Below are 26,227 nucleotides of genomic sequence, written 5' to 3'. Positions count from 1 at the left end.
TGAACCTCGGCAAGTAAGCCACTTGTAAGTAGATGTACAGTCAGATATTATGTGTTGTGTTAATGACGTGATATTTTATGGGCAGACATTTCCTGCTTTAGCCCAAGTTGGCCGTTGCTACAAAGAATGTAACAATGCGACAACCTTAGGAAATAATAGGCTGTAGTATTCTGTAGTATGGTTGTATTTCTTGCAGGTATTGCAACAAGGATGCTTGGTTAGAAGGAAAATAGCTTTCTCTCACTTTACTTTCCACTGCTTTTAACTCATTTCTCCAGTAGCCTGGGCAAAAGATGTCACTTTGGTCTTCTTATAACAGTAGCACTTGCAAGTGAGGCTACAACAGAATGATTACTCTTCCCCTTTATCTTTTTCCTGTTTGTGAAGCCTACACTGATGGGACTCCATAGGGAAGAGGTATATTGAGAAATGCTGATTCTGCTGAAAAACTTGACTGTATTATAGCTTTTTAAGCGTGCAGACGCAGTACATACTATGCTAGCTGCAGGACCTGCAGTCTGCCTTTTGGGAAAGCTTAGCATGAAGGTAAGATCAAGTCCAGTTTATTAGCATTTATTGGTGTAGAAGGTTGTAGAGAACTCAGTTGTGATTTCACAGTGAACCAAAACTGGTTATAATTTCAAAATAATGTTCTTCCAAACTTGAATGTACGTGGTACACTGTGTTGGCAATAGTGTCTTTGCTGCTAGTTAATGAGTTGAATCGTGGCCTCGAGGACATTGGCAAGACATACAGAATAGGAATGACAAGACTTAATATTTTACCAATATTGAATATTCTCATTTAATTGATAGAAGATTTCTAATGTCTTGGAAAGGGCCAACTCATTTGAGCTTGCATTCTTATTAATCAGTATAATAGCGCATCCCTTCCAGACCTGACTTCAGAACAATTGTTATTAAATTAGAACAAATTCTTACTATAGCCTTCAGATGTAAGGATTTCTGTCTCATTTCTATTTCATTCACACATTTCAGGAGCAGTATTTTATGCAGACAATATTTTTGTAGCAGAGCTATCAATTTGGAACAGGCAAATGCTTCTCTCTGGCCACTTGTAGTAGTGGGAAAGGAGATTTCAAACGCCTTATGTGAGGATGAAATATCTGCTAGATATTTCAAAAGTTATCATTACTGCCTCAGTATCAAAACAGTACTATTACCAATTGGAAGAGGTAAAAAACAACAGTTCTGATATGAAATTTTCACTATGTAGTAATAAAAAACATAGAATTTAGATTTCAAATGTTGATATAGCATTTTACACAGTTGTTGTGTCTAACCAATCTATTGGCAATTTATACTGCAGACACAAATGTGGATTGGATAATGCAGCATTCTTTAAAGAACAAGAAGTCAAAGAGACTGCAGACATAGTGACCCCATCTTCCTGATCTCACCCCATTCTCTTTTTAAACACAATGGACCAGTGATTAGATATAGCAGGCTCTTTTCCAACAGGCTCTTTGTAGACATTGAAGTTCGAAGACTTAACTGTGTTATCACTTTTAATACATTGCAAAAACTGTGTATGCAAGAGAAGTCTTAGGGAACAAAACTGAAATGGCATGAAATACCAGATGATTATTAGCGCCTTTCTCATTATCAGTAACAAGTAAACAAAAAAAACAACTGGAAGCAAGCTGGAAGTCTTCCTCTTCTATAAAGAACTTGAAGCCTCCTCCTATAGATAAGTAGAATGTTCTCATGAAAATAAAATGCAGGAACCTACATTGTTATGTGATATCTGTTTTTCCCTGAAAGATCTGTTGAAAAATACATTGCTTCTTTGCTGGAATTTGAGTAAAGAAAGAACTGTGTTCTGTGGTCGCTGAGAGTTTGTTCTGTGCATGAAACAACTTGTCTACAGTCTGTGAGACAGGGGTGAGAAGGAAACAAAAGCAGTCATAGCTTTCAGGAGGAGGAGGGTAGTATGTGAACATCATGTCATGAGATGTTTGTGCGTGGCCTAAAAAGGTAAAGGTGAATATTTGGTGAGGATGAAAAACTGGGAAGGAAAATTTTGTCTCATGTTCGGCAATAAAATCTTGAACTTTTCTCTCCAGTGCTTCCTAAATAAATCTACTGCTGTAGCAGGGTAGAAATAATGCTACAAAGTGGTGTGTAAACTGATAACAGCCTATGTGTAGCATGATCTATCAGTTGGAACTGAGGTCATTAGTCAGATCTGTAAACCATATTTGGGGGGGGGAGGGGGGTGTCTACTGTAGGATTTGAAGGGAGTTAAGTAAAGTCTGCTGTTAATGTGTGCAATATGAAATGTTAAACATTGTGTGGATACCTTCATTTGAATGTAAGGTGGTTCTTTTTGCTGAAGCCTAAATTTCCAAAAGAGAAAAGGCTGTTTTACCTCTGTTTGAGAGCAGCTAAATGGGTTTAAGTATGGGTTCTGAGTAGCTAACTTTGGCCCTAGGCCAATCATACTCAAAGCACATTTGACTGTAGGATAAAGAAATTGTTTTGGGTCTCACTGGAACAAAATAAATGAGAAATAAAAAAACTCCCAAGTTCTCACTTTGGCTAATGTTCTAACTTGCTGAGCAAAGCTCGAATAAATGGGCTTCTAAGTCTTGCAGCTCATATGCTTAAGTGGTCTCTGCTATAACGGCAGTATTGTATGAAGAATTAAATAGACTGGCTCTAAACAACTATGGGAGTTGTTACAATGGCATCAGTGTAGAAGGAGCTTATTGCTGGAATTGAATACCGAGGCTTGCTTCCTGGGCACTAACCTTTCTCCCTATTAATTCTTTGACATGGATGGCATTAATAAGATTCCCACAGAATAGCTTCTTTATGAGGCTTTAGGAACTTAACTAGAATAGAAGAAACAGTATTATCCCTAAAGCTATTTTGTTGCTGTTGGCTTTACAATAGAACTTCTGCCTAAAATGTCCCTGTCCGGATTCACTTCCTGCTGTAAATGCAGCAAAACAGTAGACTTTTCACAGAAGAGATATGTGCTGCACTTCAGCTGGAGAATGTGTCAGGCAGAGCTCATTTATCTGTCATCAAGGAAGGAGCTTTATTCTGTCAGTATAAACTGATGCTGTGTCCAAAGTAGTTACTCTTCAGTTTATATGTGTGGATCTATAACCAGAAGGTAGCTCTCATTTTGTGCCTGCTGCACAAAAATAGCTCATCCGATCTTTCAGTTCAGTGGGAAGCACACTGTGCCTTCTGGTATGTGGGTATCACAATGTAACACTGCTGTCCTTAGCTGGCTATGCGAACCTCTAGAGTTCCTTAGCAAAGAAACAACAACTTTGTTCCTGTGTTCCTTGCAGAAGATAAATATGTAGAGCTGAGAAAAGCTGCCTTTGGTCATAATTTTGGTAAAACATTTGATTATTAAGAGGAAATAGGAAGATAAATGGCTGTCTCGGAAAGACTGCTTTTACTGACTAGTAGGAAGTTGCTTGCATTACACTTTTGGTTGTTGGTTGCTTTGGTTTTTTTAATGCAATACTTTCTAAAAATGCCTTTAAAAGTTAGCTATCAGAGCTGAGGTGAGTTTCAAGAAACTCACCATACTCGGGGTAGTCTGCAGCCAGATTTTTTCCAGATGTTTTGATGACATAATCACTGACAGAGTCCTCTATGCTTTAATTAATCACCAATTTTGTACCTCCTGAAAAGCATGTCATTCATGTTTGAGATAATCATAGGCAACTGTTGTGAAATGGAAAGTTTAGGATAGTATGAAACCGAGCAAAGACACGAATTTGGAAAACAAGGAGATAATAAAGGGTATTTCAAACAAGCATGTCTTCTGTGAGATGAATTGTGTTCAATGAAAATCAGGCAGTTAAGCAGTAAAGTTAATTCACTGAGTAGGGTTAAATTTAATATTCTAAAATTCCATGTCATTGATTGGCATGAATGACCACTAATGGGAATACGTTTGGAATCAAAATATGGTTCAGGGTTTACTTTAGAACTGTAAACATGTAGCACTTAGTATTTTTTTTAGCTAAAGATGCTGAAGAGAATGCCAGAATGTTACAGCAAGAGCCAAGAAAGAGCAATCAAATTTGCTCTGAGAGAATCTGAGAGAAAATGTTATTACTTAAAAGGATATGTGAAATTTCTGAGGACAGCAGAGGACACAAGAAGCACATTTAAAAATAGATGGCATTAAAAATAAAAATAACCATGGGATACTCATCTAAAAGGAGGGAGGATTATTTATTTATCTATCTGTCTATTCATTTCTTTCTTTATTTATTTTCCAAAAGCTTCTTGGCCTGTCCCTTGTGGTCAGAACTGCATGCCCACCAGTAGGGCTGTGTAAACTGTTAGCCTTTCTTCTAAGATAAAGGCTGGAGACGGTCTTTCCCAGGAAGTCACAAACTGAAAGCATCCAAAGAACAACTTAATATTTATAGGGAAAATATATATCTGAAAATGCTAAAATCAAGATGAATAATATTATGTTAAAAGTATGATTCACAGTATCATTAAGTTATTTAAGGCATCATTATAGTGTCATCGTGCTGGGAGGTTGCATGACTAGTGGTAGATATAATTAGACCGTAAATCTGTTTTAATTCACTTCAAGAAAGTAAATAATGATTGACTATCCCTAAAGATAAAATGTAAATTAGAAATTGAAAAATAGTACTTTCCTACTGAAGTAGTTTTCTCCAAGCAGTTTTTTAAGTGCATGTATGCAATGCATGTGGCCCTGAGCCCACATACATATATGTATGTATACATGCGTTACATTGTGCTACCATAAGAAATGAATCATATCAAGCAGCAGCGCATGTATTAATTCCAGTGCAGACAATTTCTGCTTTCAGATATGGAAGTAATTTACAAGAAGATCAATAGCATTGATCCAGAATGTAGACTGTGACAACTTTGATAATATTTTGCTAGCCGTTGCAAATGATACACTCGGAAAAGGGGTAAACATTTTACAGTTACAAATGTATTCTTCAAATTGTCATTGTTGTTATTGCCTTATGTGCTTCCAGAAGTGTGTAAGCCATTTTTTCACCTGAATATAAAAACCATGGGAAATGTCCTGTACCCAGAAGACAATATTCAGCTGCTTGAAAATGGTATTCCCTGAAGTGGTGCCTCAAGAAACTTTGGGATCTTAAATTAAAATGTTCAAGTAAATGATCTTGTGGTGAATATTCTTTTTCTAACTAATCTGCCTTTGCTTTTTGTCTTTAAAACAATAATTTTATAGAACTTCTTGGGATGCTGAAATGAAAAGTTGGAAAACACGACTGTTATTTCTCAAGCTGTATTAAAGTCTGAATCCTCCTAGTAAGTGCTGTGTAAATTGTTCATTTCTGTTCACCCTCTGTTTCTCAGGAAGGCAGAATCACTGCAAATCCCTTGTGAAGATGAATCCCCAGATAGCTGTTGCCTTTACAGTGTGACTGAGGGCTATATTTGTTATAAATATATATGTGTATATATGTATATAGATATGTATACAAATATATATATACAAATATATATGTGCATATATTTATTTATATGTATATTTATACATAAGTGAAATGTATAAGGCTGTGAGATGACCTCATTGCTGCCTTTCAGTACCTAAAGGGAGCCTATAAACAGAAGGGGAGTCAACTCTTTACAAGGGCAGATAACAGCAGGACAAGGGGAAATGGTTTTAAGTTGAAGGAGGGAAGATTTAGGTTGGATGTCAGGAGGGGGGAGGTTTTTAACCAGCAGAGTGGTGAGGTGCTAGAACAGGCTGCCCAGAGAGGCTGTGGATGCTCCATCCCTGGAGGTGTTCAAGGCCAGGTTGGATGGGACGCTGGGCAGCCTGGTCTAATATTAAATGTGGAGGTTGGCAGCCCTGCCTGTGGCAGGGGGGTTGGAGCTTCATGATCCTTGAGGTCCCTTCCAACCTGGTCCATTTTGTGATTGTGCGGTTCTATAAGCAATAGAGAGGCTGGGGAAACTCATGCGTGTACACATAACTTGAAGACAGAGGATCTGTTTTCCTTATCTCTGACTTCCTGCAGCCAGACTCAGGGCCTGAATATACACCTCTTGTAGAATTTAATCACTGACTCCACATTGGTCTAAAATAAGTGTAAATGCTGTTTTTTTTCACAGCTGTTAGTGTGCGTGTGATTGGCAGTGGCTTCCTGCACAGCAAAGTGAGCTTAGGGTACAAGTCAGTATCCAATCACTTCTACGTGGAGCAGGGTTTTCCCTATCCTCCACCAATTCCAGGCTGAATTTCTGTCCTCTGACAAAGTGGAATGCTCTTTTATCACATTGTGAACTTGGTTGTGCCAAAGAAGGAGCTATGACTTACCCCGAATCCCTGTTCTTTTGAACTGTTGAACAAGTTTGAACATTATTTCACCACGCAAATGGATGAATGTCTGTTTTGATGCTGAGGCTGAATAAAGTCTAGGTGTTCTGGGAGGGAGAGCTTCCAGCTTTGACGGTGCTTTAGGCAAAATGGAAGCTTGGCTCATATCTGTGCAGAAAGAGGGGTATTTATGATTGTATGTATCAGCTCTAATATGTATCAGACGTAATATGTATCAGCAAGGAGAGCTGGTTTACGCAAAGCTCCTTCTCATGTTTAATGAGGAAGAACTTGCAAAAAACATGGATCTGTTGGCAGAAATTAGGAAACAACGCTGAATTTCAAGGTACCCTCCCTCAAACATGGAATGTTAATTGTCAACGTAGGACAGAGAATACAGGGAGATTTGGGAGGGAAGAAAAACATCACGTGTTTGAAAGCTTAACAGCCCGACCAAACCTCACAGCATCTCTATCTGCCATTCGAGCCAAGCTGTCGATAGGTAAAACTTACCCCGGTGCTGTGCTCTCACAGTCATACCGGCCTGATCTAAATTCCCTACATTCCTACAAGTCCTTAAGTTAATGAGTGATTCGCTTAGTGAAAGAGTAGATGAAGACTTGGCGTCGGGCCCGGTGCACGCGGCACAGCGTGAGATGCCTGGCCAGCAGGACAGCAGTGCGAGGGCTGCAGGGCAGCTCTGCCCGCTGACCCGGAGCGCACGCCGTCCCCACAGCGGGCTGCCCCTGGGCGGCGAGGAGCCAGAGCATCACCGAGACGGGCCGACGGGAGGGAAACCCCGAACCTGGGGTTCAGGGAACGAAAGGGACAAAACAAGGTTACCATGACGGTATCCGCCTGGAACCTGAAATAACACCGTGTAAAACAAATACTCCTAGCAGATAGGCTAAAGCCGAATAACAGTTCTCCCCGCGATACCGCTCAGGTGCGGCGCGGCCCTGCGCGCCTCGGCCACATCAGCACTACGGCAGAGGCGGCCCTGCCCTTGGCCGAGCAGGTCGGCAGCTGGACAGCAAAGCCACCGTCTGTGCCGCACGGAGGTGCCGGCGGGCATGTTCCTCAGCGAGCGGGAGAGAAAGCGGAGCCTTCACCGCTCCCGGGCGTTCAACCGTCCCAGCAGCTCCCCTACCGCTGCCGCGACAGCCCTGCGGCGCGGGGCGCGAACGGCCGTGGGAGTCCATCGGAGAACACAGCACGGCACGACACCCCCCCACCGCCCTTACCAAACAGCGAGGAGGAAGAGACATTAATTGGCAGCTGCGGGGAGCCAATGGGGGGCGGCGGGGCGGGAACCCGCTCGTCGCCCTCGCCCAATCGGAAGGCGTCTGGGCGTGAGCCAATCGGAGGGGCGGGCGGGCGGGCGGCCGTTGGTGCGGCTGGAGCGCAGGGCGGTTGCTGGCTCGGTTCTGCGCCTCCCGCATTCTCCTCGGCTGCCGGCGGACTGCGCGGCCGTGGCTCGCGGCGCTCCGGGGGCTCCAGGTGAGGGCGGAACCGCCGTTTGGGGGCTGCGGCTGCCGGGAGCGGCGCGAGGAGGTGGCTGGGATTCGGAGCCCGCCGGAGCCTTGCGGGGGAGGGGCGGGCGGGGGTTGGTTGGGGCAGCCCGTGCTCCGCGGCGGCTGAGACGGATGGCGGGCCGGGGCTCGGCGCTCTCGGGCGAAAGAGGCGGGGCGGGTAGGCTGACAGCCGGGCTGAGAGGGGAGAGCCGTGAGGGGACGAGCGCAGGCCCCGCCGTGCTGCCGGGGCTGGCTGCGGCGGGGAAGGTGAAGCTCTCCTTGCACGGCGCCTGGCGGGGAAGGGCAGGGCCGGGGCTCGCGGGCAATGACGACAGCGGCTGGGGAGGCTCCGCTCCTGGCGGACGGAAGGGCTGCGTGCGCGGGGAAGTTCGGTGTCCCGCCGGGCGCGGGGCTGACGACTGCGGGACGGGAGCGGGGGGAGGAGGGCCGGGAGGGAGGCTGGCGTTTGCCTCCCGGGTTGTGCGGTGCCGTTCGCCGGGCTGGCGGCAGGTAAAGATACCGATCCGCTGGGAGGGAGCCTTTCGGCGGGGGAAAGCGAGGTTTTAAACTGCTCGCAGCCTCCCGAGCACAGTAATGGCCCGTATAAGTCGGGCTTTCTTGGGCTTGCCGTCTCCGCCTTCTCTCTTGGCTTTCCCTTTTTCTGTCACGTGGAAAGAATCGTGTGTTCTCCCCGAATGAGATATTCGTGGCGAGACAGAAGCCGCTTCATGAGCGCCGAGCTACCTGGTCAGAGCAGCGCCGGGTATCCGCATCTGCCTGCGTGCTGCATCTGCCGTGCCCGGCCCGGCTGCTTGGCTGCCTCGGGCTGGCGTGACTCAGAGGCTCCCGGCCACAGCCCTTTGGGGCTGCTGCTCTGCCCCGGCTGCAGGGGAAGCCAGGAAGGTGCGAGGGATGTTTGCTGACCTTTATCGACGGAGTCTTGGAAAACTAAACGTAACATTACCATCCTTGTCATTCACTTTTCTTGGCAGCTGTTCTTGACTAAAGCTATAGGTTAGTTAGGATAATGTAAAACAAGTCTTCTGTGGTTTGCTTCCCCGTGTTTTTTCTTCAGTTAATTTGATCACTTGTTCATGACTGAGACTGGGGTAAAAACGAGCCTTAGGATCTGCTGTTTTCCACGTCCTCACAGCAGGCTGCCTGAAAGTTTGCTGCCTGTTATGAGTGTATTTATGCCTCTTGCTACAAGGGGAGCTTCTTCCTTTGGCTCGTTTAGATTTAGTACCAGATTTTTTTCAGATCTTCCATAAAGATGGGGCATTTCCACTGCTTTGAGAAGGTAAAACCCTCAGCAGTGTATTGTTACAGGAGTCCTAGAGAAGGCTGCGTTATGTAAGCAGCTGGATTTTCATTCTCATTTTACTACAACAAAAAGATCATTGTCTTATGTCCATGATGAGACTAGCGTAAAAACAGTGCTTTCTGTAGGGGATGGGAAGATGCCTGTTTGCTTTATGATGGAAGGTAGCTAAAACTGTTTGCTGAAGCTGTTTCAGGCAGGCAAAACTTCTTCCTAATTGTGTTTTCAGCAATTAAGGTCATTAGCACCCTGGGTAATGTGCTTGCTGTTTCATACCTGTGCTTGTCTGAAATTACATATTGTCAAACTTGCAGTTTGCCTTCAATGATAGTAGTTACATTGTGCCAATTATGACTGAATCGGCTTTCCGAGCAGCATGCATTAACACACAGGGCATGTCTAATTAGCAGAATACAGCATCGTTTTTGGACATCTCTGCACATTCTATACTGTGGCTCAGTGCCCTGTTCTCTGTGGAGTTAAGCTTAACATGGCTGCTCCTAACTCCCCTTGTTGCGTAGTTTACAGTTCTGGAGTTACTTTCTTTGGCTTGGGGTCTGCATGCTGTGCAGTGCCATGCTAGAATAAACACTGAAACTGCCCCTGGGGATTAAACTGCATACCACACATCAAGCAACATCTTCCATAAAAGGAGTATGCATGGCACAGCTGTACATAGTGATGAAATAGCTTATTAATGATTGACAAACAAAACTGTTCAGGAATTATTTTTCTCTTTTTTTTCCCCCCCTTCTTTAAAATGAACAGCAAGTGGGTGAGGTAGTTAATATTGAGCTGACAGATGGCATTTATGATTGATAGTCTTGATGTTGGCTGTAAGCATCTTTGTGGATGATCTCAAGTATTCTTTAAATATATATATATTTATATGTATCTTACTGGTTTATGAGATAATTTCCATATTGCACAAGTCAACCGTGTAGCAAAAACTTCATTTTACTTTGTTGGGCCTGATGTGTTTAAACATGAGAAATGTTCTCATGTTGTTGTCCAGCATATGGGTTCCATTTCTTACTTGGGAGCTGACTGAGCTGCTGCCTTAAAGATATCCTTGTGTTAACTCTATGCTTCCCTGGTTGTGATTAAAATGGGTCTAAAGGTTATTGTGACTTAAACTGGTAAAGGCAGAACGTGAGACTTCTATGCTTGTTGCAGCAATGGCAGAGGGTAAAATGCTCAGCCATGCTGCTATCAATCTGTAGGACTGATACAAATTAGCTTCTGTGACAGTGTGTGCTTTTCTCAACATAGGAGCAGCAGGTCACAAGAAGGTGCATCTTCTCTGACAAAGAGAACGGGAACTGGTAGATACAGACTTGAATGAAGGTGCTTATTCTTTGTTTATAAATATATTTGAACATGCCCTGAAACAATACATTGGAGCAGTGTTTTGTTTTGTGGAATCTGGGCTTTTTAAAGAAGTTCTAAGGTAAATGAATGGATTACTGTCTTTCTCATACCTCAAGTGAAGTCTTTCATGTTTGAGTTGAAGCCCAGTTTGTGAGGTGAACAACTTTATATTTGTTTCTAACATAGGATTTAGTTCAAATTGTAAATTAGTCCAGAAAACTTCAGAATGTGGTAGGGTTTTTTCTTTTTCATCTAAATGTAATTGTTATATTTCTTTTATTATTATTATTATTATTATTATTATTATTATTATTTTTGCATGACTTAATGTATTGATAAATTGTTTTTGGGATGCGAAAAAGAAGAAAACAGGCATTAAGTGATTTGAGTGTGCTGAGATAAACAGAGGTAAATATTCCAAGGCTTTGTTTAAATGGAATGAAGCAGAGCATTGATATGAATGTGACCTGGCTAGCTGGCTCAGTAAGGTGAGAACAAACAACCTGAAGTTGGTAACAGAAAAGCTGTTGTATCGTAGCATTGGTTCCCAGTCTGCAGTCATAATCTAATTTGTCATGAGACTTAAACGTCACTCCTTTGTGTGCCATTCTGTCCAAATACCTTACTTGGGGTTGGAGAACAGTCATACAGTCATCATTTCTCTGATGGCGCTGGTCTAGGATCTGTCTTGGTGTGTGCTCTATGGAGTGTGAGTGATTCTTCTCGAGCCGTTGAGAAGTGGTGTGTGTTGTTGGAGTCCTGTGAGTCTTAGTGCACAGGATGTGTCAATATTTGAGAAGGTACCCAACCCCAATTAGCAAACAGGCATATATTTAGCGTGGGTCTTGTGAGCAGCACTGCACGATAATGAGCTCTGAAGAAGAAGAAAAAAGTGACACATGCAAAAAAGAAAGCCAAAAAGTCAAAAGTAAAAGCCATTAAGTGGATGGTGTTTGCTTCAACTTCTTAGAACATGCAAATATTTAAAAGCAGTCCTGGCTTACACAACATATTGTAAATATTTTGACAGAGTTGGAAACCTGTGTCTTGGAGTGTTTGGTTTCGGGCCAGTGCATGTTGTTAACCTCTTTCTTTTTCCTCTGCTTGAAGAATTCCAAGGCATTTATGGACCAAAGATTTTAGTGACTGATAAACAGGACAACAGTAAAACAGCACAAATGGAGAGTGTAAGAGCAGCCTGTCAAGTTATATTAATAAATATGATTCAAGCAGCTCTGCTGAGACTGAAAAGGTGGTTTTCTGTTTTTTTGTTTGTTTGTTTGTTTTTGTTGTTTTTTGTGGGTTTTTTTTGTTTTTTTTTTTTGGGTATCTTGACAGACCTGAAGGTTCAAAGTGTGTTGCACCTATTCTCAGGGCATCTATAAAGTATATCATTGTGTATCTTAAATATCTTATCCCTGTGATTTCAGTATCACACAGTTGTGACTTCCTTGCAAATTGGTTGGTTCTGATTAGAAAGTTGTGAGTTGTTTAATAATACTAAAACTGTGTGAATGTGGTGTTCCTTGTGAAGTATCTTTCTGCGGAGATGTGATACTCTGTCTCATTGCAATGCTTGTTTCGTACAGGAGTAACGTAAGTAGGACTGTAAAGTCTGTTGTTTTAAGTATGTTGATAAATGAATATTTTCTGAGTATCAGACTGATACCTTTTTGTCTGGTGGTTGTAACAATGAAAGAGGTGAACTAGCAGAGTTCTCAGAGCTAGCATCTCAACCTCTGCTTTTGGAACATAGCCAGCATGTCTAGTTTCTAGAAACAGCACGCAGTTTACACAGATTCTTTCTTAGCATAGTAATAGTAGGTGAGCATTGAAATAAGAATTGAAATAAGATTTTTTTTCTACTTAATAGAGCTACACTTCCAAGTTGTTACTGTATTTCTGACTTTATGCGCAAAACCAAAAGGGGATGAGTGGGAAATCCCGAATGTGCCAGCCTTAATTGGTAATGTGAAGTACAGATTGCAGTAAAGGTTCTGCTGTGAGTCAGAGGGCAAATTGACACCTCTTGAGTTTTGCTTATGCCTCTGATCCTCTCCCTGAGTAGAGGCTTTCTTGGCACATTCACAGATGCTGCTGGATGAACCTGCTGAATGAAGAAGCAGTTTTCTTCTTAGCAGAAATTATAGATCTATAACAAGTTTAGATATGTTAAGAGAGTTCTTACTGTTTAGTGAGGATGTATGAATGTATGCCATCAACTTGCAGACACACTTACTTTAACATTTGCTAACCAATGTTTTAAAAAGAAGTTTCCCAAACTCTTAATGTTTTCTTTCTCCTATAATAATAACAGATAAACTTGTAGTTGTTTTCCAGAGGTAACTGAGACAATCTAAGCCACCCGATGTCTGGTATACAGGTGTGCCTGATTTGAAGGAACTCTCTTGATGGCTTGGAAAAGCTTCCAGCTGAGCTTGGCTGAGTGGAGTTTTTCCTGAACCCTCCGTCACTGGGTTGAGGTGGCAGTTCCATTCCAAAAAATGAGCACCATGGTTTACCTGTGAGAACTGTAGCTGGAAAACCATTTGCTTTAAACAAGCTTTCTTTGATTTTTGCCTGTTAGGAGAGATCTTTGAAATAAAGAATGCTGTTGGACTTGTGTCATTCACGTACAGTGAGAAATAAATCAAGTGGTTTGCTGTTTCTCTTCTGGGCAGTAAATTTCTTAGGAACTCTCATGCCCGCAGCTGGGAGTGTTGCCATCTCTTTGATTATTTATTTGTATTGGCTGGCTGTTATGGTAGGCCACTAGCATTGCCATTGGCTTACATCAAGTGGAGTATCTTTTACTGCCATTGTCCTTTCCACAAGCAGGTTTTCTGCCCCCCAGGGAACTTTTAGGGCTGTGAGTCACTCTTGTTTTGTCGTTTTTTGTAAAGACTATTTCAGCTCAGAGTAGAAACAACCAGCCTGTGTGGATTAAGTGTGATCAACCAGTAACCTATGGTTCAGGGGTGTCACTTTCCAAAGTAACTTTTGTGCTCCCTTAGTGAATCCAGTCCTAAATTGAAAGTCTTAGTTCTATTCTATACTGCACCTCTGGTGGCCTAGTGATGGCTGTAGTGCCAGTTGTGCTATATCAGAAATTACGCCTTTTGATATAGTAGATGTTAATAACTATGTTTGGAGGTACGGGCCTGTGCACACATGTACATCCCTGTGTGCGTGAATGTGTGTAATGAGATATCAGTCACTTGGAAGCAATGTCTTCTATTTATTTCCATGGAAACGACATCAGATACAGAGAGCACAATAATGCTATTATGTAGGGCAAATGTTCAGCTACAAAGCACTGCTTTTCAACATAATCACCACTATTAGTTGATTCATGCAAGTGAGCTGATAGAGATGCTCTTCATTTTGTGGTGTGACAGCTGTGTGCAGCCATCTGGAACATGACTTGTCTTTCACATTGCTGTCACCACTGCTTAAACGCACCACCCACTACCTCACTGTGCTCACAGACACTGTTTGGTTTTCATAAACGTTCACCAAGCATTAGTGAGTGTCAGCGGGTGCCATTTTTTCTTCATGGAGGAATTCACTGACACCCCTTTGCTTCATCTGCACTTCCATGTTTGGACACCGTTTTGTCAGACTGCCCCTCTACTGCCATCTATCACACAGCAGCAAAACATAAGGTAATATTGATAGGAAGGTTCAACCTCTGCTGCCATACCACCAATGTCCACCTCTGACGTTGTGGACCAACATCATAAAATAGGAGGCATTACTTTTGGAACAGCTCTTGTACATCTCACTCATACTATCTACAGAATTGATAACTATCTGCAACTTCAGAATGGATTTCCTTTCCTTCAGTGTTTCTTCCTCATTATCTTTCCTTCCTCAGGAATGTGTTTCAGGGATGACTTTATTGAGTAGGCACTTCTGAACCTCTGAGTCACAATGTTGACATTCTGTAGAAGTCTTATGAGGTGATCCTTCATATAAGCACCACAGCTGTTAGTTATCCTGCTGTCTGTAGCTACTTTTTTTTTTTTTTCCTTACTGTGACTTTGTGTACAGCTATTTCAAAATTGTGGTGATTCTCTGCTAGTTTTACTTCATTAGATGGCCAATTTTGACCCTTCTCAGTTGATGCTGGAAGCAAACTGATTCAACTTGGGTTTGTCGTGTAAGTAGTCAGTCTTTCAGCTGTTATTTCTCTTCTGTAAGACAACACATGTGGGGAGTTTCTTCGTGTTGGATGCGGTGCTTTGAGGTGAGGCATTGTCACCTGGAACAAGTAAATTTCAAACAAGTTGTAGAGTTGGGAAGGTGGGATGCCAAGGGACCAAAGGACCCCCATGGTAGTGCAGCACGTCCCTTTGTGTGGCAATAGACTGCTTTGCATTCATTATAACCACACATTCACATTTCAGTCATGTGATGTGTGCTGCAGGGCTTTAGTGATAGTAGATAGGCTGGAGTTAACACTGTCAAGTGCAAAAACATCACTTTTCTAAATAACTTGAGTGCCTGCCGCTTTCACATGAGCAATGCAAATAGATACCTTTCTGCTTTCCATAGTCTCAGACTCTTTTTCAAGAGTTGCTTGTTGTTTCTTATTTTTTCAATTTTATTTCCAGTGTTGAAGATGTTCTTGCTTATCCCTCATGTTAGGGTGGTATTTTGTAACTTGTAAAGCTCGCTCAGAAACTTGTTACCTCTTCTACTTGCTGCGTCAACCCAAATGACTTCAAAACAAATGACAGCCTGTGCTGCTACTAGAATGGGAAATTGAGTTCTTTCCCTGGGGCCCCGCTGTTTGTTCTTGCTACATGCGCAGTTTTGGCACTGTTGGGCTGGCTGTGCTGTGACCTGAGTTGGTTCCCCCATCCAGCAAGAAACTTTTATTTTTGGCAGTTGTTTTCAGCTGGGTGAAGCCTGGCTTCCTGAATAGAACTGATGGCATCGGGGTGGGTTGGGGGAGTGGCTGAGGACACAGGGGAAGACCCAATGCCTTTGATAGCAGAACAAATTTATGCTGTAACAAAGCAGTCAGGATAGGACTGAGCTAAGCAGCACAGTGAGTAACCTGTATAAAGTTAAGTTATAAAGTGAGTATTAGGCATAAACAACTTTTTGTGTAAATGTTTTTATAGTCTCTTGTAGACCAGAGGTGGTCAGGATATAATAAAGAGTATTTGTAAGTGCAACAGTATAGCTCATCACAGGGAGCTGAAGCTATGCTGCATGAGCTTCTGTGACACAGCTAAGATTGAACACTTACCTAGAGGCTGTAATCTTGAACTATTTATAGGAAAGAAAATTGAAATTTCCTTTAAACTTATGCTTCTTGATCATCATAGAATGGCCTGGGTTGGAAAGGACATGAAAGAGTTTCAACCCCCCTGCTACATGCACGGTCACCAACCACCAGACCAGGCTGCCCAGAGCCACATCCAGCCTGGCCTTTGATGCCTCCAGGGGTGGGGCATCCACAACCTCATTGGGCAACCTGTTCCAGTGCGTCACCACAGACTGAGTGAAAAACTTCCTCCTAATATCTAACCTAAATCTTCCCTGTCTTTCAGTTCAAAACCATTCCCCCTTGTCCTATCACTATACATCCTTGTAAACAGCCATTCCCCCTCCTGTTTATATGCTCCTGTCTTGCTCCAATTTATAGGAGGGAGGCAAGGTTCTTTGATATGTGTATATACCCGGCGTGAGATTAAGAAGCAACGGTTCAAATGTTGGTCCAACCAGTTTATTAAAGACCTAGCCGTTTTTTTTTTTAGGGAGATGGGGAAGGGAAGGTAGGCGATAGGGAAAGTAGGAAATGTAAGCAAGGAGTCTTTGCAGAGAGCAAAAGAGATTGTCACCACCGTGGGTCCAGCGAGGTACACAGTAGGTCCGTTGATCTCAGGAACTCGTCTGATCACCGCAGGGGATGGGAGACAGACAGGGAGCTCCGCAGCAAGCTGGCCTCGGGTGTTCTTCCCACGAGGTTTTCCCCTCAAGGAATTCTCCGTCAAAGGTATCTTTGGGAGTTTGTCTCCAAAGTCCCCAGTTTAGCGAGGGCCTTTTATCCTCCATTTCTGTGGGGTTGTTTTTCTCCTTAGTTTGGTGTGACATACCTGGCCCAACAGATAAGCCAGAAGGGAGTGGTGCCTTTGTTGCCAGGCACAAGCATTATCACCTTTCGCAGTGGTCAGCTCTTCCAAGCCGCACCCCTGAGAAAGACTGCCTGTCCTGCTTCTGCTTATCTTTGCAATCGTAAGCAGAGGTGCTGTGTCACGATGACACCCATCATTCACTCTCCTGGATAGTTAGCAGTTGTCAGTCAGAGTAAAGGCCTCAGGAAGCAAGCTTTGAGACAATAAAAGAAAAACAGTTCTGTCCTTTACAGCTCCCTCCCTTCAAGTATTGGAAGGCCACAATGAGGTCCCCCTGGAGCCTTCTCTTTTCCAAGCTAAACAAGCCCAGTTCCCTCAACCTTTCCTCATACGAGAGGTGCTCCAGCCCACTGATCATCTTAGTTGGCATCCTCTGGGCCTGCTCCACGTTGGTGTTTTAACCAATTTTAAATGCGTAGCCAAATGGGTAATATGAATTCAGGATCATTTAAAAAGTAAATTTGAAGTTGAGTTTGCTTTTCCTGGAAAGTTGGCTTCAAATATTTTGTTTTAGCATACCTGCTGTAGGCATCCTCCTGCCTTAAGTAGGGGGGTGAACCAGATGACCTCTAGCAGTCCCTTCCCACTTTGGCTGTTCAGTGATTCTGTGATATTTTTTTTCCAAGTGAAAGGACAAGAAGGTGGAATTGAAATCCTTTTGGGACTGAAACGCTTTCTAAGTATGAAGGAGCAAAAAGCCTTTACTTTTTGACTTTAAAATATTCAACTGTGAGTAATTGTAAAGGAATGTAAATGTGTAACACTGATATATAGTCTTACGTAATTCTTATTGCTTTATTAAATAATGCTGTCAAAAAAAGTGAATGCTAAATAATTTTTGTAAATTCCTTGCAGAAGATTTAAGCTGATCTCTTAACAATTTGTTTTTAAATCAAGTTTAGAAGGGCTGGCTTTCTAGTTTAAATTCTATCTCAGTGTTAATTTTCAAGATCGGGTCATTCCTATTGTGGGAATCAAATGTTGTTTCTGCATTTAGAACAAAATATGAATATATAAGTGAAGAAATTTGTAGTTATTAGGTAAAAATCATAGTTACAAAGACTGCAGCTTCTGTCTGTCCAGCTATCTGAAATAAAACTATTTTTGGTGCTGGACAAATAGGGCCTGAGTGATAAAAGATCCAAAGAGGAGAAGTTAAAATAACAATATACCTGTATAAACTAGCAATAATGTATGTTTTAACGTTTTGTTGTATACACTGTAAAACCTACAAGTCATGCCATACCTAAGGATGTGCCTGGAGAGATATGAGAAGGACTGGAATCACGCCCCCCCCCCCCCCGGGCTTTTTGTTTAACGACGGTCTCTGGGACAGAATGAAAGAGGCTTTGAAGGAAATCAACATATCAATGCGATAAGAGTACCGAGACATCTTGGAAACAAAACCAGCGGGATGGCGACTGACTATCACAAGATAACGCGGGAATTAACAAATGTCGGAATGTAATTAACTAATGCAAATCTCGAGTAAAATTGTAACCTGGAATACCCAATCAAAGGGGAAACAGGAGGGGAAAACATATGGGAGAAAAGGTATAAAAACTGTAACATCATGTCCATAGGTGCGCTTCTGCCATCAGGGTGCCCGCCATTGCAATCGCGAATAAAAACTGCTTTTTATCAGAGATACCGTCCTGACCAAAAATTATTGAGGATATTTCCAACACTATGGAAAGCAGTTTTGAAAATGTTTTTTAGAAATGTCAGGGAAAACGTAGGTTCACACAAAACCCCATCAGATCTCTTATTTCCTAGACTGCAAAAATTGCTTCCCTGCCTTATTGCGGTCTCTGTAATTTTTTTTCCCCTCCCACAGAAAGTAATTGAGTAGAATTCATTGGATCCTTCTGTTACCTTTGTTCTGTGATACTGCCCCATCTGTTTTCTTAGCTATTCCCAGCAATGTGCTGTTCAACATAATGACTTTTGTTGTTGTTTTTCTTAAACAAGTACACAGATTGACTATTGGAGAGTATCTTTCTGAGAAAGCAGAGTCAGCGGTGTTGCAAAACACCTTATTCCTTTCTTTGTTTAATTGTGCTCTACGCTGTGAAAGATGAAAGTTCATTCAGTAGATATCATGAAAGTCTTGTCTGTTCGTCTTTATTTATGTTCCTAAGCACGCAGTCAAGGAGACAAAAGGCAATCAGTATAGTTTTAAAGGGTATGTATGTGAATCTTAAAATTGTTTAGAATTTGGCTAATAAGTCCTTTGGATAGAGTAGCATATGAACAGCTGCTTCTGCTTAAGCTTGTGATATTCTAGTATTGGAGAACAATGCGTATCTAGTCTGTATCTAATTACTGTATTTTTAGCAGTTGGTTTAGATCAGGCTATTGCATAGTTGCTATGAGTATTGTATGAGTATCATGAGTAAAATCTGTGGAGTGCTGTTTCAATGGTTGTTGAGTCAGGAACAGCTCTAATACATTCACATATATCAGTTGCTGTATAAAACAAATTTTTTTAGCTCCTTTGCTATTGACTTTGATCAGTCTATTAAAACAGAATAGTTTCACTTTCTGTACGGGTAGAGTTTAGTGTCTTTCTTTTAACTTGCCCTGTAGAAAAATTAAAAGTGCAGCTGGAGGTCTTTAATCCTTTTCTGCCCTCTTCTTTTTCACAAATGAAGCTTTATGGGAGATAAGTTTGTATCTACATGTTAATAGGTATTGTAGAAACACTTTGTGCAGTCACAAACTGGGCTAAACTTAGCATGCAATGTCTCCAACTTATTGTTCTAAAGAATTACTGTTTTTTTAGTAAGACTTGTAGCTATGTCATTTCCGAGAAATCTTGCTGCATAGTAGAGAAGCATAGAAAGTCAAGCAGGCTTTGATGCATTCAAGTACAAAAGGTATTTTCATTGCACGTGTTTTCTTTTTCCCTTTTCAACATATCACAGATATGGGGGGAAGGGACTGGGAGGGACCTCCAGAGATCCTTGAGCCCAGACCCATGCAGAGCAGGCCCCCTACAGCAGGCTGCACAGGTAGGTGTCCAGGTGGGTCTTGAATATCGCCAGAGGAGACTCCGCAACCTCCCTGAGCAGCCTGTTCCAGTGCGCTGTCACCCTCACTGTGAAGAGGCTCCTTTGCATACCAGTGCAGAGGTTCTTATGCTCCAGTTTATGGCTGTTTCTCATTGTCCTGTCCCCACAAAAGAGGCTGTCTGTGTCCGTTCGGGTCCCACACTTAGGATATTTATAAACATTAATAAGATCCCCTCTCAATCTTCTTTTCTCAAGCTTTCCTTATAAGTGAGGAAAGCTTGCTCCAGGTCTCCAGGTACTTTATAAATAAGCAATGTAAAACTTTTAGCCATTGCTAAATTGCTTCATTGTGATGGCTCTCACAGGTTCGTGTGTGTTTGCTCTTTCTTAAAATTAAATGATTTATGTATGAAGCAACGTATATGGGCTTCACGTAGTCTTTTTGAGAACAACAACACAAGTAAGAATTGAGGGTAGTAGCTTTTCCTTTTTTCAAGTGCAAGTGATATTAAAGCTGTATCCCTCATTTACCAATAGCATAAAATTTCTAAACAGGGAATAGCAGGGAATGCTGTCTCATGGCTGTTGAGGGTTAGCTGCTGCCTGTCCCATTCTTTTGTTTATTAGATGGGAGATTGTGTATCTGATTTTGTTTCACAGTAGATTTGTGGAAGACTGTAATTGTGTTGTTCTTTAAAACCTATGTTTGCTGTCCAGAATGAATTAACTTTTAGGTGCTTTCTTGAGTTATACAGCAATGCTGGCTGAAGAGAATTACAGGAATGTGCAAAGAACAGCATATTGCACCTAAGCACTTACATCAGTCAGCATATGTGTTTAAATTGGGAGTACTGTGAAAAATCTCAATCTGGCTATAGTCTCTGTCCTAGAAGAGGAAGGAATGTAAGTTACAATTTTTATGTGTTTCAACATCACCCAGTTCCACATGCTAAGCAGCTTTATGTAGCTCTGTGTACCAAAAGGGTTGCTGAACGTTTAACTGTATAAACTTAAAAAGGCACTTTTAAATCTTGCTTGCCAGATGGCCAACCCTCCTGCAGTGTTTTCTGTTTTCAGGAAGAAAAATGAGTAAAAAGTGAATGTAAGTAGCGATATGGCATACAGCCATACAGCCAGCCTCCTAAAACGTAAGTATGGAAGCAAGTGAGAACTTACCTACTTGAAAATCCACTTGAGCATGAGATATTGGATTTCTTCAGTTTTACCTAGAATCTACAACTTTGTATATAAATTACTGGTAGACTCTGTTTAGCTGAATGAACAGATCTTGAAATTGAATAATTTCTTGCAATGTTGTGTCACTGAAATACCCTGACAGGATGACTATAAACAAGGAGTTCAGGGATCTTCAGAGTTGGAATAAACTTTGTGTTCTTTCTTTTTGGAAAAAAAAGTTTTGGGTTTTTACTTATTGATCTTTGACCTTGAGCCAGAAGTTTTTCATGTAGCTGGAAGATCCCTTCTGTAGCATTGCATGCTGGTTATTTTGGGTCAGGGTTGTTAGTATGACTTGTTCTCCTTTCAGTCAATCCTACTTGTGTTACTTGGCGCTGCTGTCTACTGAGTTGTACCTTTCCCTGAGACTAGAAAAAGGACAGTGATGGTGTGCTTTGGTTCACATCTGCCGGCTGAATGCATGTGGAGTTACTTTTACTGACTCGGGATAGATTCACAATTTCAATAATTTTGCTAGTTGTTAGTAAGAGCCATGAGTTGGCAATAAATGCTTTCAGAAGGTCATCTTTGCTGGGTTGTTTTTAGGATGAAAAGGCTATCTGTAGAAATTTTTTATTTCTTAGCAAATGTCATAGGAATACGGTTTGTGTATTGGAATACAAGCTATCAAAGAGGAAAAAACTTGGGAGCTCTTTTTTTCATAGCCCTTCTTGTGTTGCATTTCTGAATTGTTCCAGTCAGTACTAGGCTTTGTTATTTGGCACCTCAGAAGAAGGAACTTGATGCCGATATTCAGAGATCCCTTAGACAAATACTTTTTTTGCAGTATTTTTGGACTCTATGTTACTGGACTGTGAGAGTTGCAGCTTGGTTTAGTGCTGTTTTGCAGTGATGTTGTTTTGCAATAACAGCTGGCTACAGAAAGAAATAAAATCCAGTCTACTTTTGATATTATTAGGGGCTTAAAGTCCTTTCAAAGGGCTTTTTGTGCTGGTAGTTCGAGCTTCTTTCACAAAAAGTTCTCAAAAGCTGATCTACATGTGGATTCTCTATTCCAAACAAATGGTAGCTCAACTTGGATAACTGGAGTTTTTTAATTTGTATAAAGTAAGAATAAACACACAAATAATTCACAAATTTCTACCATTACAGCTCAGCAGTGCTACCTCTAAAATACCTGAAACATGCAGAGAAAGAAATTAAGATCAGACTGTTTGTCGTTGTCCTTGCCTCCTTTGTAATGGTAAGGTTTGATCTAGAGGTGGTGTCTGGATGCAGGGCTGGAGTGCATGCTATTTTTGAGGACATGCTAGGCTGGAGGACCTGTTGAGCCCCTCAAAGGCACAGAGACTTTGCAGAGGGCTTTGAGCAATCTGGTTTAGCAGGAGGTGTCCCAGATTCCAGTAGGAGGATTGGAAGCCCATGGTCTTATGCTTCCCTTCCAACTCAAACATTCTGGGATTCTAAGACTTAATCCTGGCCAATGGGAGGCTGGGGAACCAGCAGCCATATGAGGTTCACCAAGAGCTAGTCTGTGCCTGTGGGGCAGCCCTTGCTCTGTGACCAGAGTGGGGTTGGGAGGTAGGAGAGCAGCCCCAGGAAAGCGGTCTGGGAGTTCTGTCCGATGGCACATGAATCAGATTTGAGCCCTGTTCTAAAGCAAATGTAGTTCATTGATCCTGCAAGAACTCAGAGTTGAGGCTCACTTCCAGTGGAAAGTAGGAAGAGTCACAACAGAAGGGTCATTGAAAGGAAGTCTCATATTAACTTAAACATAAGTGTTATTACAAGTTCATAGTAATTGTGGGGGGGTTGGAACTTGATGGTCCTTGTTCTTGAACTCTGGAATTCTCAGTGAAGCGTGCTTTTTACTAATGATTTTTACATGTGGTAAAACTTGCAGTTTAAGTGCAACACTGTTCTTCTTTTTGGGTGTCTTTCCTTCAAGTGTACAGATATTTTGCTTCAATGAGGTAGCTGCTATTTTATCTTTCAGGTAGAGAAACCTGAACTTCAAATAAAAGACGAATAATGAGACTTTGTTACAGGAGTATGTTGTGGACCCAGGGGGTCATCCTATGTGAATGCACAAGAAGTCTTACATTTAGAATTACAATCTCTTTCACGTTTTTAGTGCTTTATTTTTTTGAACAAGATATATGTCTGAAGGATATCTTTGCATGCTTTGAAATAAGTAAATAAGAATATGAAATATATATCCCCCACTATATTTTAAAATGTACTGTGAAATTTTGTAGGGTTGGGTGGTTTGGTTGTTTTTTGCTGTTGTTGTTTTTAGGGCTTTACACCCTTAAGATTGAGGAGCAAGGACATGTGATGGCTCTTAAAAGCAGTTGTGAGCTGAGATCATTATGGTGTGTTACTCATGGTATATTAACACAGTTTCTTCACTGTCTTTGATTGTTGAAGCTTTATCCTGTGGTACTTCTAATTCACATATAGTTCTCTTCCATCTACCATATGGTAGAGAGAGGTAAATGAAAAGTAATATTCATTGACTAAGCACGTTGGTTTTGAGGAATGTTTGATCTAATAGAAGTCTTATTTTCATGGTTAACTTTAAGGCACTACAGCATAACTGAAGCTTTCAACTTACAGCTGCTGTTTCAGCTGTTGAACTGTTCTGTCTTTTTTTATTGCTTTGCTACTCAAACTCTTAACTGACGATCCATACGCAGACAGGACTTGGCTGCAGTAATCGTATTTAGACGGGTGACTCATTTCAGTAACCACAAGCTATTCTGGACCATAGTCTGAGGTGTTGGTCTGACTGCTGACGTAGAGCTCTCCCTTGGTGTTGTCACAGGGCAGCTCTGCCTAGGTCACTGCCCTGCCTCTGTGCCCTCTGCTTGGAAATGAGCACGATGCTGCCATCTTAGCTGTCAGCTCCCACACAGTGCGTTCAGATCTTGGTGGAGAACTTGGAGCTTCACAGGGAAATATGATGTGTGATCTGCTCAGGTAATCAGGGTGAGTTCATAAGCAAAAGACTACCTGGATAGTAAAATCTGAAGTTGACGGTAGACCCCAATAGCACCTTTATAAGACTACTGACAATTCCCGAGGTGCTGAACACAGATTTAGGCTGACTGCATAAGAACTGTGGCACTGAGGAGTATTATTTTCATAGAATTATAGAATGGCCTGGGTTGAAGAGAACCTAAGTAACCATCTAGGTTCACTCTCCCTGCTGTGTGCAGGGTCACCAACCATCAGACCAGGCTGCCCAGAGCCACATCCAGCCTGGCCTTGAATGCCTCCAGGGATGGGGCATCCACAGCCTCCTTTGGCAACCTGTTCCAATGCCCAGTGTCTGGATTGGATCCAGACCGTGTGAGTTTTAGAAGTGGTCACAGGAATTTGAATTTTCAGCGTTGGTGTTTATCAGATGATAATATTGAGAGAGCAATTGATTCAGCTTTGTATTGTTTAACTCTGATTTCTGTCTTTTGATTGTTGCTTAGATGCAGGTTGAAGGCTACAGTTTCCATGCTCATAGTGACAGCCCAGTCGTTTTAAGTTAAAAAGCACTGAGGTAATGGCAAGTGCAAGAATGTTAGTAATGGGGCCTTTGTCCCAGTTTCCTTGAGCCTCAGTCCAATTTGGATGGTAGGGTAGGTGGCTGGCCTACTTGTACATCAGTCAAGCATTAATTGAATACGTCGTTAAAAGCTTTCCTTTTCCTCAGAATGAGGAGAAGCATGGAGAAGACTGAGCTGAGATTGAGTAAACTAAGCATTTGTTTTGTTCACAACCTTGTGTTTTGAGTTTATGCATTTGAGTTACTTGTGTGCTTGGCAGCTGTTGAAGGACAACTAAAGTGCATCCACATCTCTGAAAACTGTAAGGAAGGCTGGCTGCTATTTTGCATTTTCTAAAATGAGATTAGTGAGATGTTTACAACCAAAGAAAAACTTCCAGCTTCTTGTTTGCCTAATCTCCATCGCATGTAGTTGTCTTAAAGCAGTACCTTGTTTCAGTGAACAAAACATTTGGATTTCAAATTGCCTCAGAGTTAACATGGGATTGTATATTGTATGTGATTTTAAAAAATGAAATGAAAACACACACAGCTAAACTTGCTTCTAGCTTATTTTGTCAAATTGTGTGTATGGTGGTGAAGTGAGATCTGTGACCTCAATACTTACACGTAGCTTAGACCTCTGAGTTTAGTACATGGGAAGACTTCTGTGTTGCTTATGTAAAAGAGTGAGTTTATATGATAGATTTATCCTAAAAATTATTTTGGGGGGTTATTTAATTCTACTAGGTCTGCAATCCTGTTTTGCGTAAATTACTAACAGGCAAATAAAGATCTTTTGTCCTCGTCGCAGTAATTACCATTGGAGGATCAGAAAGTGGAATTGCTTAGAAACGTGGGAGTCCTGGCTAAAGTTTGCCTTGGGTTCACTGGGCTGAAAATCTGTTTAAACATTTTGAATTTTTGAATCTTTTTAATGGCCACCTTAATGGAACTAAGTAGCAAGAAAGCTTCCCTATTGCATGGTTACAGTCAATAATTGATTCTGAAATATATGAATGGATCTTTTGTGTTGTTCCTAAAAGAATAATCAGCAGATTATTCTTAGGCTATACTTCTTCCCAGTAAACTATGTATACCTGTACTTTTTCTGCTTGTACGTTTATGAATTACACTCTGCGGAGGCCTACAATTTCAGTATCTGTCCCAGGCATTAAATGGCACTGCTGAAGTGATGTAGAACGTTTCTGAGTCTGTTCCCAGTTGAGAATGTTGCTTTCAGGTTGTAGGACTGCCTTCAGTAATTAATGGTTTTTACGTTGCTAGAATGGGGGAAAATTCTAAAGCACCCTGGCATACATCTTGAGAATGAAGAACGTGACCTGCTCACTTGATCTGCCTTTTGTCAGCAGGGCTGAGAGGGTAATGGCGACAGACAGCATATCTAATAATTCAAGCTACTGTGTAGCTATGAACACATAGGGGCTATGTTAGGGCTATGAACTAAGTCAGCTTTTATGGGGGTGCTGACTTCATTTCTGCATTAGCAAGGGTCCTAAAGTGCAGTTCTGTACCTTTTGTTCAAAAATCCAGCATAAGCTATAGTGCCAAAGCATTACTGATGTTGTAGGGTGTTTTTACCACTGTACTTGCATCAAGTAATTATCCTAAAAAGCTGTTTTTGCTCTTGTACAGAATAATCCCAAAAGACTCCGAAGTGCTCTGTGTGGACGTGTGGTGCCCTTACAGTGTTTTCAATTAACTGTGAGTGCACTGCTGTCTGGGAAATGGAGTTACTTTACTAGATCTTTTATCATCTT

At 41.7% G+C, this 26,227-nt stretch overlaps 1 protein-coding gene and 1 long non-coding RNA gene across 9 annotated transcripts in view; one reads left to right on the top strand and one right to left on the bottom strand.

Moving 5' to 3' along the window:
- Window positions 1-968: 968 nt before the first annotated feature.
- On the bottom strand, window positions 969-7,714 carry LOC116653792. The gene is made up of 3 exons (XR_004308249.1): window positions 7,584-7,714; window positions 6,340-6,507; window positions 969-4,394 (listed from the first exon to the last, which is right to left on the bottom strand). It is a non-coding gene; the product is annotated as an uncharacterized LOC116653792 (long non-coding RNA).
- A 4-nt stretch (window positions 7,715-7,718) lies between these two features.
- The window catches only part of PACSIN2 (protein kinase C and casein kinase substrate in neurons 2), a 62,851-nt gene continuing 44,342 nt past the window's right edge, over window positions 7,719-26,227 (top strand). For 5 of the 8 annotated variants that reach the window (XM_015869794.2, XM_015869788.1, XM_015869733.1 and 2 more), the window contains exon 1: window positions 7,735-7,839. The gene's annotated coding sequence lies outside the window, so the exon portion shown is untranslated. Of the gene's footprint in view, window positions 7,840-23,873; window positions 23,897-26,227 lie in introns of those variants that run through there. The other 3 variants (XM_015869772.1, XM_015869781.2, XM_032446315.1) reach the window with 3 other exon arrangements.

This window comes from Coturnix japonica, chromosome 1 (genome assembly GCF_001577835.2).
Source record: "Coturnix japonica isolate 7356 chromosome 1, Coturnix japonica 2.1, whole genome shotgun sequence".
NCBI lineage: Eukaryota > Metazoa > Chordata > Aves > Galliformes > Phasianidae > Coturnix > Coturnix japonica.
The sequence above is the reverse complement of the archived record's forward strand: the minus strand, read 5'-3'. Positions and strand labels throughout refer to the sequence as shown.